This window comes from Mytilus trossulus, chromosome 1 (assembly GCF_036588685.1).
Source record: "Mytilus trossulus isolate FHL-02 chromosome 1, PNRI_Mtr1.1.1.hap1, whole genome shotgun sequence".
NCBI classification, from domain to species: Eukaryota; Metazoa; Mollusca; class Bivalvia; order Mytilida; family Mytilidae; genus Mytilus; species Mytilus trossulus.
Window position 1 is genome coordinate 23296641 of NC_086373.1, and position 16220 is coordinate 23312860.

The window sequence follows — 16220 nt, forward strand, 5'->3', positions numbered from 1 at the left end:
GTTGAGACGATAGTTCAATGCTAGAATTTCCCGTTATATCTTCCTTTTATAGAGAATTGCAGCTGTCAATGAACTAATTAACTAAAACATCACAGTGTTAATGCAGAGGTTTTCCCCACGAAAGTAGTTGTAGAAATTTGGCTGACCGTTAATGAATATCTGTTTCACAGATGGCCAGGGATATTCCATTTCACTTGAAATGTCTACTTCTTATCGACTTTACACAGGGCTAATTATAATCGAATTTGTATATACCATTATCAATACCAATACGATGGGTGCTACTAACATGGTCTGCTTGGATCCATGTGAGCCTCTTGAGTCCAAACCCCGGTTTTAGGGGTTTTAAAATTGTCCACATTTTCATTTTCAGTGTGTGTGTTTTGAAGAAGTTGATGGTCAATTTGACTTTCTTTTTTAAATTTTCACTTGTTGTTTTTGGTCGCTCCCTTGGTATCGCCATATTTTCGTCCGATAAGTCTGCAACCTATCAATTACAGCTGTCAATATTAATGCAGACTTTTTATAACTAGCCTTTACCTTGAGAGTATATTGAAAGAGATATAATCAAATCACAACTGGAATTTTATGCGACTGTCATACAAGTGATAGGTTAAACTAGCTATAGAATCAGGTTCAATCCACCATTGTCTACATAAAATAATGACTGTACCAAGTTAGGAATATGACAGTTGTTATTTATTCGTATGGTGCGTTTAGCTTTTAATTTTGCCATTTACCTATAGGGACTTTCTGTTTAGAATTATCCTCGGGAGTTCGGTATTTTTGTTATTTTACTTTTTTTTCGTTATTTTTCATTGACTCAGAATCACAACTATTATCTAAAATCATCTGTTGACCTCAGGACTCACTATTGAGTTGACTACATATATCGACTATATCAAGTAATCATTATTGTAACTAGAACATTTGCTTCTAAATATATTATAGTAATGACTCTATCCAGTAGTGCATGTAAATTATTCCATGAACCCTGTCATAAAACTAAAGAGACATCAAAATTCCGTAAAAAATTAGAAAAATGATTTATTCAAATACAGATGAATAAATTGTCATTCAAGATAGCACGTTAAATAAGCGTGTTCGCCGTTGCTAAAGACGATTATGAGAACACTCAATCATCATAGCTTTACTACCATTTTCATTCATCTTAGTTTACAACGTAGTTGCCAAAATTTAATCTGACTGAAATTATCAACTTTTAAGGAATTATAACATTACTATCAGATTACACACTACTATCTATATCGCCAGACTAACAGGCACATTCATATTAAAACGGTTGGTAATGAGGTTTTATGGCACCAAATCAGAGAACAACTGTATGAGTCAAATTCATGTTACTATATTTAAATCAATATAGATGTGAATGAATTGAGAGGCATCAATTGTTTAATCTGCTTCGATGTTGTAGATTTAAACTACATGGATGAAAAATATACTAGCATTCCCCTCGTATCTAGTAGTTAAAGTCATGTTTAAGACAGATTAGTAATATTTGTAAAATTATTTTTAGGCATTGGGTATATATTTTTTCTGAAGCATTGTTTGAGATATATTAGTAAATCATGTTTGAGACATATTAGTAATATTTGTAAAATTATTTTTAGGCATTGGGTATATATTTTTTCTGAAGCATTGTTTGAGACATATTAGTAAAGTCATGTTTGAGACATATTAGTAATATTTGTAAAATTATTTTTGGGCAACGGGTATATATATTTTTTTGAAGTATTTTTTTTGGAAGTTTTGTTTGAGACATATAAGAAAATGCATGTTTGAGAATGTTTTTGGGGCATTGTGGTATACTTTAGTGACACAACAACACAAAGCATACACAAAATGAATAGGTCGAGATTAGTAAAGTAGTGATTAACTTTAGTAGATACTATAAAAGCGCTCCTATTGACACCAAATTCCCTCTATTGCCAGAAACATACTTCGATAAATAAAGGCAACAGTAGTATACCGGTGTTCAACAGTCATAGATCGATTAAAAGACAAACACACATGGTTTACAAACTAAAACCGATGGAAACACATCATCTATTAGGGGAAAACAAAGAGACAACAAAATCACTGAAGTGCAGCAAAAACAAACGCAAGCATACATAGAAACGGACTATTTGATGATATTTGCCATATTCCTGACTTGGTACAGGACATTTTTAAGAAATTCGGAAAAAAATAGGTGGGTTGAACATACTTGAATGGCTAGTCAAACCTCACCCTTTATGACAGTGTCAACAAACATCGTTATAATGACAACACTTCGTGACGAAAATACAGCACAGACACCTAATATAATAGTCAACACAGCGTGCAAATCGCAGAATAACAACGAACATATTCCATCAACAACAAACATCACAGGATATCAAAAACAGTGACGCACTATCGTAACTAACATAACAATGATGATGATAACGACCTGATGGAAAGGCAATTTTATAATTGTTTGGACTACAAACGATAAGACATAACAGATTATCCAACCCAAACCATAACAGAAACATAAAAAAGACACGTCGCATAGCAATGCAAATTCAAATGCACTAGGTATAACATTCATATAAAAAATATGACTATTTATATTGAAAGGTTATTTTATGATTATTTGGACAACAAACGATAAGCTTTAAAAAAAATTATAACCGAAACCATTATAGAAACATAAAAAAATAAATACATAATCATGAATGTTTGATGTACAAAATATGGAGACATGTCGGATAGCAATGCAAATTTACACACGGTATAACAATCGGGAATATGCCACATTTTGTACTTAGCAGACTGACGACATTATATAGATATTAAACCAATATCTAAGACGTGGTAAAAAAAAAGTCATTAGTTTAGAGACATACACAACGTAAAGATCAACCATTTCATGATGGTGTCCATAAAATTTACGGAATGTTATGTTTAATATTCCTCCTTATAACTCTGCTGGAGCAGTGTCTGCATAGAGACCACTCCTGCATATGAAGTCAGTATAGTGTGAACATGGACAAGCCTAACGTATCAACTGACACATGTTAACACCAACGGAACAGAGGATATGTTACTGATGAAAAATGGTAAATTGATAATTGGGAAGTTGAATTCATCCCTTTTAATAAATTTTAGGTTGAAGGCACCCATCTGTGTCAATATGGAGAAAAGGGTCAAGTATGAAGCAATCCTTCTTGTATCAGTGGAATCCTTAAATTCAAGTCCACTGGAATATATGAGATGCAAATACTGGCATATATATGGGTTACAAGTATTCAGTGATAAGACATCATCAATATATCGGAATTTAGAATCAAACTTTTGCAATGTGCTTTTTCTTTTTGTCTTTTAAAAGGTTCTAAATGAATTCTGTTTAATACGAGTACAAAAAGTCGATCTGAAGGAGTGCACATTTACTACCTATATTGGAATACTGACTATCTGTTGAAATATCAATCCTCCAAACTCAACAATTATATTGTCTATAAAAAAAGTCCAGCATTTTTAAAATACCATTTTCACGGTATTTTCTGATAGAATCAGTGTGGTTCTTCACAAAATAAGAATTATGAAGACCCCAAAAACAAGACATTTCTAACTACGATTCCAAATTTTATAGAAAAAGCTCTGTTTAATAAGATATTGAAGTCAATCTTTAAATTGAGCATAGGGAATAGCAGTGTAAAGCGTATAAAAATCAAAGGTCTTAATGTTGCTGCAAAATTGCAGAGATTGTGATATGAGATTTAGCAGTCGATCATTAGAATTTCGAGAACCAAAATCTGATTGACACCACTGGTTGAATATATCTCATCACAACATTTTTGAAGGCCATCTTCTACTGCAGTCAACATATTAGAAAGATGTATAGTCGGACATCTTGACAATCCAGTTAAGCATCGTTCTTTGTGTGAAATTTTGTACAGTTTTGGTGTCCAGTATAAAGATGATAGATTTTCTTCATTTTCTTTGATGTTGTGATTATCAGTTGAAAAAGGCATATTTTTTATTTTGTAAAATTTCATCCTTTGTAAATGAAATTAAAGAATATTTAGGATTACCAGTTTTACCACGCTCTTTTCTGAGACATGTACATTGCAAGTAATGTTTTATTACATACGAAGACAATAGTATTGGAGGCTTTATCTGCTGGAACAACTACATACTTGTCATGCAAAGAGGATACAGCATCCACAACCTCCGAGATCTTGAATGGGTTAGAAACCCTTGTGTTCATAGAACATTGTAGTTTCTGAATTCGCTTCTGAAAGCATGATCGAATAGATTTGATTCATTTAGACTAAGTGTCCAGTTTCTTTTTCGTCTGGTTTCCCATGTTCCTGTATAGTCCTCAGTTGCATCCATCAGTAACCAAAAGTTCTCTTTCCAATTGATTGGCTGGGGATTTCTGTATTTTGGTCAATTGTTTAACAACTCTTTCAGCTGTGCAATGGTAACGATGCCAAGGTCACCAGTAATATCATGACCAGCTGGACTTTCATTGTATTTTGAGGGTGCACATGAACAATCCGGGGGTTATATTTGAGGTTGAAAACATCTTAGTCAGAGGGCAACTATAAACAGATATTTAGAAATAAACATGGCGGTGTAAAATCAGGCATTTGTTGTTGCATAACATTTAAGCTTAACTACAATAGTTTACTATACATTGCAAAAATATACACAGACCAAAATTTAACCCGCTATTAGAACCAAAGAAAATATATGGGGCGATGTAACATCTGAATACATATCAAAGAAGGATTTTTATATGTCACACGATTTTCAATTCTGGTTGTCTAGTAATTAGTTATTGTGATTGTTTGCTATAACGGAATAACATTTAGAAGTTAATTTCATACCATTGATTCAAATTTCAAAAATCTTCTTTAAAGGTAGATTGCAATTAATTGCAGATGTATCAGATATTGAAATTTATACATACAGATAACGTGATACAGGCACATCATTTGAAGTAATCTGAAATTTAATATTTTTAAGATTCAAACATAGGTTATTGTCCGATCTATTATTTATATCAGTTTCGTTGCATACTCGATAAACACAAATCTTGGTTTTTATGCAATTACTTATTTTTCAACATCACCAATTTAGGATTAAATTCAAAATGCTTGGTATGACGACAAGCAACTACATAAAATATCATTTAAATCTGAAGTTAACTGTAGTATGGTGTTCATGGCACGGTTTAAATCAAGTGTAGCCATAAGGGAGACGAAGTGGCGGATCCAAATGGGGTCCGTAGGTTGGAACCAACCCTCCCCCTTTTTGTCCTGGGTTGGGACATCCCCCACCCCCCAATTTCAAATTGGCTGAATCCGCCCCTGAGACGGTTTCATATAATAAGTTCTTTTTCTTTCCGAATCCCTATTTTTTTCTATTGTATAGTTGTACTTTGCGCACTTTTGAAAATAAAATATTGTTTAAACTAAGTGTTGCCTCGAATAGTCGGAAATGTTATCTAGGATTGTTTCCGCAAAATGTACAGTAAGCAACATACGAAATACGAAAATATATTTCTTTTATGTAAAGAATGTTTTATCGATTTGTTCACATGAGTAAATACTAGTGTCGATCAAAGGTAAATAGATTTATGTTCTGAATTCACTCTGTTCAAACGAACATAAAGTATTTATGTGCTAAATCTCTCTAGATTTTTGTAAAGCATACATATCTGAGCACATTCAGATATGTACCTTTATACGATAAAGGCATAATAGAAAACTAAATACATATTTAGGTACTGTTAGGCGCAATGACCATCTCAATTTTAATAACTATAGATCCAGAGATCACAATATTTCTAATATCAAACACCATTAACAGATCATGATTTGAATACGGCAACTATGCATCTATGAAAACAAATCCCGGTTTATAAACATCACACAATCAACAATACCGGTAAAAGACAGCTATCAAACATCTACAAAATATATACAAAACATTAATTCTTTACATACAACTTCAATACATTAAAAACAGATTTCGTAATGAAAATTAAAAGAGGGACGAAAGACACCAAAGGGACAGTTAAACTTCAATACAAATGAAACGTACGATAACGGTCACTGCCCAAACCTCGATAGTTAAATCTCGTGCAAACTTTCATTATATACTGACCGCCAAAACCGGTTTACAACTATTGTGAAAACACAATAGAGTAAATTACATACTTCAAAAATCATACGCGAACCGCACATAAATATATGTACTGAACGACTTAAGAAACGCAACACTCATTTTGTTGATTTTTGTTTACCAAATCTTGTTTGATTCTCTTACAATTAATTTTCATGCTTATCATACTTCTTTCTTCTTACAAAAAATTAAAATCTGACTTACCTGTGGTTATTGAACATTCCGAATTTTTGAAGCCGCACGAATTTCTTAAAGCGAAATTTTGGACCCATGAAATATTGTTTCCGGGTTTTTTTTGCTTTGTAAAACAGTTCTTTCAATCCTTTGCCTCACTTCAGTTTAAAAATGTTGCATCTCAATTCTGCCAAGACCGAGATATAAAAACCTGAATTAGCCCTTAAGGGCATACGATACAGTTACAGGGAAGGTAATGACGTTGCTAACGTGATTTGTTATTTTCGCGACGTCAAACTGTGACACATCGGGAAAAGATGCATTTTTCGACTGATTTTTATCATTCAAACTGTTTTAATTTGAAAACGAGTTCATGGACCCTTATTTTTCAAAACGGCATTTTGTTTCATTTTGCAGGGAGATTATGTGACCCAAATTTTATAAAACTGTAAATAGAGGATTTTTTTTAATTGTGATAAACATGCAGTAAAAAAATACGTTTTTTCCTCAATTCATGAACATTTGATAAATATGAGTCATTTCTGAATTAAAAAATGCTATTTTTTTTAAGATATTTCTAAAATACAGAAATTACCAATTATTTAACAAAAAACAATTTGTTTTTATCTTTTAAAACAAAAAAGTTATGTCTTTCTTTCGAAAAAGACATTACGGACACACATCTGAATTTCGAGCAAATATACAAAATTTCTACCTCATTTTACGCAAAAAGTAGCACATGAAGGTATATTTTTTATTACATATTCGATTTAATCAGGTAAAAAATAGCCTATATGCAAATTTTCATGAACTTGTAAATACAGGATCAAAACTGTATCGTATGCCCTTAAGAATACTGCACACATGAAAACATAAACGTGCTGAAACCATACTGTATGACTTCAGAAACTCGTCTTACTGTCCTTTCGACAACGATAGTCATACAAGTGAACAAGATTTTTGTGCTGGCCATCAATGAACAGATCAACGTGTAGTTACAATGTTCAAAACGTCAACAGAATTTGATTTCGCAACGTCATTTGCCAGACATGTTTACGGCCGCAACGTCAACTACTAATCAAATTGCCGAGTGCCATTGAGTACAGATTCATGCCATAAATGTTTCCAATCAACTGAATTGCCAAAGAATCGACTGAAGGAAAACCTTTAAAGCCCTCAAGTTCCAACCGCATAATGTCCAAAACCAATTAATGGGTTGAACAAAAGCAAAATTAGAAGGTGTTAAACAGAACACAAAACATGTCAGACAGAATTTGTTGACCTTTCTGACGGTGACGCATTCATTCAAAAATAACTCAAAAATAATTTAGTGTTGCGTTTCTTTAGTCTGTCGGTATATTTGTAAACTTAGCTTGATAAAAATGTTGGTCTTGCACAGGGTGAGTCTCGCTCCCCTTTAAGACTAAATACAGAAGAATCCTTTTCCGGTAATAAAAGAACAGGCTTATAATGCATACTTCAGCGCGGTATATGAAACCATTGAAATGAAATATTTAAGTCGCATTTAGTTAATTGTTTTACCAACTTATATCTATATATTTGGAAAAGTTTTTAGCGATGGCAATACACAAAGGTGTCCTTGAACTATATACTGAATCTGGACATTGTTCTATACAAATAAATGTATATACCATAACACGAGCAAAGTTTACCAAAACTAAAAATGGTGAAAGCATATATTTCTATTCGGTCCAATGCATTTTAATGAAGCATGGAAGTAATATTAAATAATATGAATGAAGTAAATTTAAAATTTATTCATATAACGGTGCGAATGACAAACGAAACAACGAACAGTACTAAAACAGTGTAATTCGTATAGTCCCAAAAGGACGATAGCCAATACGAAGACAAGGAAACGCACGTGTAAACATCAGAAAACACTGTAAACTTAAGCTTGGTAATATGAACTGGTATCAAAAAATGGTACATTTAAATTTAGAAGCATTACCTTCAAAACATAGTTAGACATATAGAGTGACAGTTCGTGTACAAATAATATCCAATGTGTGTACAACACTACTGTATTATTGACATTTAATAGAACTGTTGAAAGAGATTTCAACTTTGGCATTTATCAGAATTTCCCTCTGTTCTTTGAGTTTCATTAAAACTTTTGTGCAAACTAAAAGCATCTTTTAGTATATATAAAAGTAGGAAGGGCTGAACACAGAAACAAGATGATGTAGATTATATTCAACAAAGACAAGTGACATTGTTAAAGCTATAAATTTAACATTTTTTCTGATATTTCTGGAGTTTTAGCAGCACAATCAATATTTATTTAACAAAGGCTTGTTAATTCAAACACCTGGTTTAAACAACGTCTTGCATGAGACCAACAGGTAAGGATTCATTTTAATAAATCCAACTGAATTTTCATTTGAAATTTTATAAATAGTTAAAAATATACAAATTTTGACTTTAATTATTATGAAGTATTAATGGTTCTGATTACAGGTGTTCAAATATATATTTACATTTAATTTGATGCGAAAAGGGTTGTCGTAGACAAAGTATAGATGTATTTCAGTATATCTTTCCTTTCATTTCTCTGGAATTACAGATACAACAAGAAATATGTTACAGTAAATAGGTGAAATTAGGAATTACAGGTAATCCCCAATGCACTTAGTAAATACAAGTAATTCCTGAAACGGCCCAGTTATTACCAGTAATTACTAATTTTAAAATGTATTTTTACACCTATTTACTGACTGCTATAACAATGTTGTACTATGGTCAGATGATCAAAAGTTATGGTAATACTAACTAGAGATCAGTTAGTACTCTTAAAATATTGAATGGTTGATTTGTATTAAAAATATCTTGAATAAATATGGACTTTCAAATATTTGGTTAAATCAGAGTCACTTTTTGACCTATTTCAGCAGACATGGAAATCAGAAATGGAAAATTCTACTAAAGCATTATGTACTTTTTAAAACAAACTTTGAGTTTAAAGAATAATTAGACATTGGTGAAAGCCTGTTTGAGTTATTGTCCGAAGTGTTGAACCCCCCCCCCCCCCCCTTTGTTTTATGAATAAAGCTTTGTAAATCCAAAACTTAAACTGAAATTAAAAAAAAAGGAAAGGGTGCTTACGTCAATAGATATAAACAATTCACTTAAGTTTCATGGAAATTGGTGAAAGTGTTTTTGAGTTATTGTCCGAAGTGTGCACTTGCGAGTGAATATATGGACCCCTAGCTGGAGATGGGTTATCGATGTATTAAGCTATTGAAATTGTAAGGGTTTTGCAGAACAAATAGTCTCGTCTACTTTTGCTGATATTCGCAGGCTCAACAAAAATGAGGAAAAAATATTAAAATTTTCCTCTAGATACTATCTTTTGACTAGAACTATGAGAAGCTTCTGTCAAAATTGGGTAAAAATCCAGGATGGTTTATAAAATCTAATGTTTTAAAAACTTTAACTGCATGCAGAGTGTATGTAATGTTAACTGGGAAAACAACTAGTCCATGTATCATTTTTATAAGTGATATAGTGGAGAGAAAAAAGGTTTTTTTTTAATAAATTTACTTTTGGATATTATCTTATGATCATAAACATTTAGCTTCTGTCCAAGTTTGGTAGAAATCCAGGATATTTGGCTAAAGTTATTTTAAAGTTTATACCACAGTCAATGATTGAGATTTAAGTTTAACAAAATTATGAAAATCAATTTTGGATTGATATCATTGTCTTACATGCATATACAGAGTTTCAAGACCTATAAAACAACAATTTTCCAGTTTCAATTCACAAACACTAAAGAGTATGCATTTTTCATGTGCCTTATATTCCTACATCCTTAAGTAAGCTCCCTTAAAATCCCTACCCCTTTACTTTCTTATTTGGTATCTTGAATTATGTTTTTAATTTCAAAACAAAAACATCAAGTTAGTAAATAGCTGTAAAAATGACAAAAAATATCAGTAATTACCAGTAATCCCTGAAACAACTAGTAAATACATGTAATTACTAAATTGGCTAGTAATTACAGGTATTTACTGAAATGTTTAGTAATTACGTGTAATTCCTAATTTCACCTATTTACTGTAACATATACACTCCCGCTTTACATAGGCGACGCCCATTTGATTTTTTTTTTAAATAGGGGTGAGAGGAGGGGGGATTGAAAATATATATAAATATAATTGGGTAGTAAGTACTACTGAACTGTGCTAATGTTGATAAACTGGTCTTTTTCGTTAACACGGGATAATTCGTCAAATTTCAAAAAAAGAACGCTCGCTAAGAGAAAATCTTTAGCCAGTCCAACCAAGTTCATTCCGATCATCTCCTGAATGTCGAGATTTTGGATGGGGATCTGTTCTTCTATTGAAGGGTTGTAACGTTTTATCAAAATGAGTGTCTCATTAAAAAAAATAGACTGAGTTTTCAATCAACTAGTCCATGGTTGTATCAAAAACTTTGAAATTTGAACGACACTGCGTCATTCTCTTTAAATCCATGGTGTTTGCATGCACTTTGGTCGGGTTGCTGTCTCTTTAAAATATGACGTTTCCATTCTCATTTTTTTATGACTTTATTCTTTCAACAGACATAATTCCTGCTTTTGGCAGGTGTATAAGACGCCTAATCTAAATAGATTTCGATTGTGAGTTTTACTGCCGAAGGTAAATTGTTCTTTTTGGGCACTCCGGATCATACACAAATAAGGCTGATCGCAACGATCGTAAACGTGCTGAAAGTAGCGTTAAACACATCAAACAGCAAACGTAAAAATATTTTCGTTTTTAAAATATAGCAGAAGTCCGTAAACACTCTTAAATGATCATTTTCAAAAGAATGCAGCTTATATATGAATGATTTATTCCATTTTATATGCTACAATATTTTTAAAAAAAAAATCTTTTCTGATAATTTCTGTGCTTAGAAAAAAATGGTTCCAAATTCATTTTCAGTAAGCCGATTCCTATAAATCAATATTTCCGTTTCAAATGCCAAAATAAGGTATAAGGTAAACCAACAACACATCTATACAACGAGCAACCACAACATATAAATACTATTTAAAAGAAAATTAGACCAAATCCAACCAAAACTTTCAAACAACAAAGCATCACTTAAATGGTCTAAACCTAAAATTTGACTCCCAAATCTTGAAACATCTAGTTCAACATTCGTAATTCACGTACTTGACAACGCAATTTTTTAAATAAACACAGAAATCCAATTCACACGATTCTGGTTGTTATGAATGAAAAGTGAAGATTTAATTCTTTTTTCAAACGATATTTCTATTTTCTGATTATAACACACGATTCGTTTGTGTTGCTGCACAGTTAAATGTATGATTTCGATGTCGGCATGCGCAGATCATGTGTTTTTATATGTTTGCACGAAATCAAATGTGTTGATGGAAAATTACATAAAACCCTAGTTAGGATAAACTGAAATTGGGGTAAATGTCAGAGAGACAACATCCCGACCAAGGAGCAGAAAATAGCCCAAGGTCACCAATGGTTCAATAGCACAAAGAACAAAAATCATTCACAAGGAGGGGGCTACAGCTGGTCCCTAAACAAAGATGTGTACTATAGTTCAGTGAAAATGGACGTCACACTAAACTCCGAAACATAGACATGAACTACAATTATTCAAATATATATACAAGACTAAGAAAGGCCAAACGAGTGTTATGAAAAGCAATGGAACCATAGAAGATTTACGTATTGTTAGAAAATTTATTTTCAGATGTATGTATACACAAACCAAAGTACACATAAAATATTTGCATAAATATGTTTGATTCTCAGTATGGTATTTTAACCCCTGACATTTTGCTATTTTATGTAGTGTCATTTGATTTGGTTGTTGATGTTAACCGATCAAAACCTTATTTGTACCTTAAGGATTTCGATAGCTTTTAAAATAGCTGATATTTTAGTAGTAAATATGCTATCCGGTATTAATTTGAATTTAAACTCTATCATAGTTAACAGTTTATCAAATAATTAACTGGTTGATAGGTTGCTTAATTCCGGCTCGAATTCTTAATAAAAAAAGACAAAAATAATTTAAAAAAAAAAAAATTATTTTTCGATTGAAAAAAAGTTTCAATGGAATTGACATAAAAAGCTATAACTATTTGTTAAGGATTTTTTTTTTTGTTAAAATTTTAATGAAAACACTTTTTGTACAGAAAGGAAGTAACAATTATAGTTTGTTTTCTTTGAAAATTAGAGGGAAATAATTACAAAACAAATTCTTGATTATGTATGTTATTGAATAAATTGTTTTATTTAAGTACAACGAAAATGTATCCTAAAGGACAATCAACACCCTAACACAAGACAAATATTCGATACCAAACTACATATAACTAAAACACATTTTTAGTGTGTGAACCACGTAAGAATAATCAATGAAAATATGATGCATCCATTCTTGAACACGATGAACCGTCTTATGTTGACTCTTATTAACCTTGGTTGTATTAGGCTATACCCAGTTTATTTTTTTCTATTGTTTATTTATGCTAACTTACGTTAGATTCGCGGAAAGATTTATTATTCGCATCATGATCTGCAAATGGTGTTTAACCATTTACCAAGGACTTAAACAAAGAGATGATTAGGGATTCAAAGTAATAAAATAGACGGACGGAAAGCAGAAACGACGAAGTACTCAAAATTTGTTCAGAAAGAACAGGTATGAAACATAAATTGACTCTTATCTTTATCTTTCTTTTGTACATGACAAATTCGTAAAACAAATATTATAATGCAATTTCTGTTGAACAACAAAATAAAACGAACCGTACTTTTGACCATGGAAGTATTATATTCATTTACTTCGATGGTTTGGCCGATTCCGTTATGACATTAGCGACTTCTTATCTGTTCGTTTGATATCTATCAACATTTATCCAGGAACTTTTGAAATATAAAAAATAGTTAAAATACGAAAAATGAAATTAAAATTTGTTTAAATATGCCAACTATTACAGCAAGAAGTTTATAAAAAATGCAATTCCTGCACTGTATATTAGCTTTAATAAACATGTGTCTTTGTTATCATGTCTTGTTTGCGCACTTGTGGTACCCGTGCAATCGAGGACGAGTAGTCCTAAGAGGACATTGCTTTCTAACACAAACGAAGCAAACGGATAAGCGCGCACATGTTTTGATCATTTCTTTCAAACAGATGTTTGCAAAGATTGCGCAAACTTTGACAAACTATGCAAACGATAAAAATGCGTCTGCAGTTTGTCGTTTGTCGTTTGTTAGTACAAACGCTACATTTGTTTCTTACCTCAACCCGATTAAACTTTGGCCGCATTACTTTCTAACCAAAATATTTTAAACGTTGTGCCGCGTTTGTTGCTGTTTCTAAACGTTACATAAGTAGAGACAAATACATCGTTTAACACGTCTTTAATGACCCTGTTTGAACTTTCAATAAAGCATGCACATGTTGTTGGTAATCATACATTTTTACAAACGAAGAAACAAATAATTAGTTTAATCAGGTTGAAGTTAGAAACATATGCGGCGTTTGTACTAACAAACGACAAACGACAAACTGCAGACGCATTTTTATCTTTTGCATAGTTTCATGAGTTTGTCAAAGTTTATGCAAACTTTGCAAACGTCTGTTTGAAAGAAGTGATCAAAACATGTGCGCGCTTAGCCGTTTGTATCGTTTGCGTTAGAAAGAAATGCACCCTATGTCACGGTGGGTATGGTTGTCCTGCGAGAGAACGTACTGTGCTGGTGATTCGGTCCTGACGGGTGCTGGTGGGTCCTGATTCTGTGCTGGTGGGTTTGTTTACATTGTATCAGAACAGCAATAAAACGACTGTTTTGTTGCTTAATTTGTCTCTGATGCGTCATAAGTACCATGCAAAGTATATTACAACAATATTATATTGCAAAAGTCGTGCAAGTTCGTTAAACTGAATTGTCCTGACGCGGTGCTGGTGATAAGAAAAACGGTCCTGGTTCTGTGCTCCTATGTCCTGGTTCTGTGCCTTTATATTTTAGTTAAAAGTGGCATATATTCAAGATCATTGATGCTATACTGTAATGACTAACTAACTGTTGCCTGCATTCTTGAAATTGACATTGTTGTGAATCCGTTTACTGTTATTATGCAAGAAAAAATACCCCTATTTTAAATTAACTGTAATCTTATTCATTGGCCTGTTAATGGAACCCTTTTTGCCTCCTTTTAAGATAAAGAAAATATGTTAACGATTTTCGGGATTACGATTATTTTGCAAGATCACCAAAATACGTTGTAATTTATACAATACTTATATAAAGTAGATGATGTGGTATGTTTGTTGTCAATGGACAAATTTCCATAAGAAACCAAAGGAAGTATGTGTCAATAACCATACGTCATCGTAATACCTTCAACAATAACCCATTACATAAAAATGTAAAAGGTTTTGCCTAAAAATGGAGAGCAAAAGTATAGAACAAAGGACTTTCTGAGCGTTTGAATCATGTGTCTTTAGTAGCTTTAAACACATTTTTTTGTGAACAATTAATTGAGTGCTGACTATAAGAATGACAATAGTATTGCGGGTTTGTTTGTTTGTTTTTTGGGGGGATGGGGATAAGAAAGAGCGAGGTTACAGTGAAAGTTTTAAGCTTGGAATGTTTTCCCGTAAGATTAAAAAGTTGTATTTTAAAAGAAAAATGAATCTTATAGCTATTAAGAATCACTTGCTGTATCTGTAAGATTTTTCAACATTACTTTTTTGTCTGAACGGTTATCAGTTTTTTTTTTTCGAAAGTTCGATAGAACACTAAAAAAATCACTATTTTATGAAAGGGCAGACTAGAATATGTCAGAGAATGAAGACGAGATAACCTAGAGAACACTAACAAAACTAAGATTTCTTAGCTTTTTCATTTCAAAATTCCAAAATAAATAAAGAATTACGGGGGAGGAAGTGAACAATGTGTCCTACTTTACTATATTTAAATATTTTTATGAATAAAAATCGAATGTGCCTTAATTATAATTGAAAATGAGTCAATAAAAAAAAATTACCTAACTAAAATACACTTTTATTTTAATATTGGTAATATCACTAAGCTTTTAAGTTTTGTGTGTCAAACACACCATCTCTGTAGTAATGACTCCTTACTAAGATATTTCACTTCATCCATCTTTTTTCTGCATTTTTTTATATTGTGAATTCTTAGTATTATTATATTGAAATGTAGCCTTAATTTATAATTAAAAAAACTGAATCTAAAGCCAAATATATCAAACATTTTTGTTTCCATCTATCCGTTTTCAGGACAGTAACAATCAACGTAAACACGCCTGGAAAGTAAAATGCTTACTCGGCTGTCTGTAATCGACCATTTTTAGACACCCTCCTAAAAAGCAAACCGGGGTGGGGGTTCAGAGATGCAAATTAAGTACTTAGATCAATATTTTATCTTTTCGTGTATGGTTTATGACCCCTTCCGTGGCCTGTCAATTACGAAATGTGCAAACTGCAAAAGTATCAAAACAGCACAGACAATGAATAATAGAGACATAATTTTGTACATATATCAAGGGGAAACTTCTTGCAAAGCATTATTATTTATAGTTCATTATTGTATTTAGTAGAAAAAGAGAATTTGGTGAAAATAAAATCACTATTTTTGTAGAAAATTCACAAACCTTTGTACAGAGATTTTTGTCATGTTTAGCATGGGATCAACGCAAGGGTACATTATCCTTAAAAATCTATTTAAAAGTATTTGAAACTAACGTTTGCTTTGTTAATTGTGCATTTCAAAATTCCCCAAGGGTTACTGGGAAATAGAAATATTGTCACTTGGTCTTCTCCCGACCGGCAGTAA